The sequence below is a fragment of the Cyprinus carpio genome, chromosome A13 (assembly GCF_018340385.1).
Source record: "Cyprinus carpio isolate SPL01 chromosome A13, ASM1834038v1, whole genome shotgun sequence".
Classification (NCBI taxonomy): Eukaryota; Metazoa; Chordata; class Actinopteri; order Cypriniformes; family Cyprinidae; genus Cyprinus; species Cyprinus carpio.
The window spans coordinates 19,923,045-19,926,049 of NC_056584.1; positions in this window are offsets into that span (position 1 = coordinate 19,923,045).

Below are 3,005 nucleotides of genomic sequence, written 5' to 3' on the forward strand. Positions count from 1 at the left end.
CATCAACAGAACACCAAATGTCTTCATCTGTCCTGTGTTGCTCATGAATACAGAGGTGGGAAATAGTTTTAAAAAATAATTTAGATGACACACACACACACACACACACACACACACACATATATATGGAATCTATAAATTACACAATTCACAAAATTAAACCAATTTAAGACAAGTTTGAGCAAACTGTTTAATATTATAATTAATGAATACTGCTGGATAAAACATGCATTTTGAAATTAGACTTTCAACTCAAAACCTTAGAAGTATTCTACTCAACTCGACATCATTTCTGCAAAATACTTGAGTGATTAAGCGTGATAAATTAAATTTAAAACACTTAACTAAAAGTGATTAATGGGTTGTAGTTTGTAAAATCCAATAGGCTTGCTTTTGTTTAGTAATTATAGTGCTAATGAACTTATTGTAGATTCTAAGTTGAGAGGTGATGTAACAGTATGAGGGTTTCTTTCCCTCCTCTAAATTTCACTTTCAAGAATGTGAGGATGAAGGGGACGAGATGTGTCACTATTTGCATTTGTTTGTTCTTCATGGGTCGTCTGAGAGCCCACATCAAAAAAGTGTGACAAATGTTGCAGCTCTTGTCCTGAACTTGTGTATTCTGAACTTGTGTGGTTCAAAGGGGTTCATGTTTTTTTTTCCAACAAAACTTGAACTTTGAAAGATGTTTATTTGGACAGTCTACCTTCTGATTAAGCAAATAAATCTGCATCGATGAAAAGGTGGTATGCAGAGCTAAATAATTATTTTACACTTCACATCTCAGTAACATTTCAAAATGATCTCATTTACTGCTGTTGATCAAGTAGAAAAAGGGAGAGGAATCTGGCAGGGCTCAGAATACTTTTGCAGTTAGAGTGGCACACAGACTTGCAAGTTTCAAAGGGCGGATGAGCCAATTCGTGGGGCCCCTTTGCTGATGGTCAGTGCTTAGACAGATGTTTTCTTGGAGCAGCACATTGCTGTGTTGGTAGCAAAGGAGATGGAAAGACACTTGACATCTGTTCTCCAGACCGGCTAGACCCTCTGACACACAGGGTGGGGGTAAACTGATGGAGAGAGGCCCATCCTGTTGCGCGTGTGTTTGTGCTCTTCTGCTGAAATGTGTGTCCATCCTTGATTTTCCTATAAACAACAAGGATTTTTTTCCCCCAAGTTGGGCTGTTAGAATTTCTGAATGTCAATAATTAAAGAATAAATCATTAATCTGGGTTTACATACCTTGCAGAAGTGATAGCTCATGAGTCATCCTTTGCAAAGTTCAGATTTTTCAGTTGCTGACCCAGATTTTACTACTACACCACACACCTCAAAGACTATAGTGAAGGCTGGATGTTGTAATACTCAACAAGGATTTCTTTGCAACAGGGTCAGATATTAACCTGGGTTTGGGGTGAAAATGCTACTAAAAATATCACAGACATTGAAATGTCTCCAGAGTTTTAACCTGTTGCCTAATATTTGATATATTTCAGAATATATCATTCTTCAAGGTCAATCTAGTCATGGTTTTGTGCCTCTGCAGATATTGCAGTTACCTATAGCTGTCAGAATAGTTAGCCAACTATGAATGTGTAGCTAATATTTATTGGTATATATATCCAAAAGTATTTAAAATGTTGGGGTCAGTCAGTTTTTTCTTTCTTTTTCTTTTATTTTTAAAGAAATTAATACTTTTATTCAGTAAAGATGCATTCAGTTTATCAAAAGTGTCAGTAAAGACTTCCACAAAAATATTAAGCAGCACAACTGTTTTCAGCAGTTATAATAATAAGAATGTTGTGCAATCAGCATATTAGAATGATTTCTGAAGGGTCATGTGACACTGAAGACTGAAGTAATGGCTGCAGAAAATTCAGCTTTACTATTGAAAATATTAAATTACATTTTAAAATATAATAAAATAAACAATTTCTAAATTGCAATAATGTTTTCATATTTTTTTAAATAATATTTCACAAGTTTTAATTGTTAATGTGTGTATCTATACATAAAATGAGAGATGGAATGAATAAAAAATTATTCCTGTGTGTTGGACATCACATTTCTTGTAGTAACACAACATTGGTTGATAAATGTTGTTTTCCATCTATTTGCAGATGCTTCCCAGTGCAACAACAATTAACTGCGTCCCTGAAATAAAAAACCATGCATTGTCCAATGAGTCTAGTCTACAAGACACCAGTTTCTCATCTCAACCTTGAGAAATCTTCATCACTATGGTGTTAGTATTCTTGAAATAACAAACATTGTTTCAAACAAGTGCAGACTAGATCCCATCTGTCTGTAGCATTTACTATATTTCTTGATTCCTCCCAGCATTAATCAAGCAGTTACCCCACACCTGCGGAATGTGCACCTCTCTAATAATTGCTAGTTTAAGGTGAATATTGGCCCGTGTGCAACATAGTTGGCATGTTGAGCTCCTGCGCTCAGACAACGATTTTGCGTCTCTTTCAAACGTAACGATTAAGTTTTGTCTTATTCAAAGCACAGAGTTTGGTAAAACATGTGCAGACACTACTTTTTGTTAGCACAAATATTTTTGCAGCAAATGAAAGTCAAAGAGGTAATTACTATATGCTTTAGTGTTTATTGTGGTAAATACAGTTTCTATAGAGACCATCTGAATGTGGAGGCGCATGTTAAAATTAAGGATGGAAATTGAGTTCTGAGTCCGATTCCTCTTAATGATTCAGATTTTTCAATGGTTCAATTAAAGTACATTTGTTTGGCAATTAGTTGGACTGCACTGGTTGTAATGTATGGTACCGATTCACAAAAAGATTCTTAAATTGACTCTTGAGTCTCTTTTTGAAAAGTATAACTGTTTTTGAATTAGAAGTTATTCTTGGTTCTCAGTCCTAGTTAACCAGATGTTTTGATTTTGGAAGAAAATATAAGTGAAATAAAATCAAAAATCGTGCAAATGAATAGAAGTCCTGCATCTGAAATTTGCAAACAAATGACACAAAACCATTTCG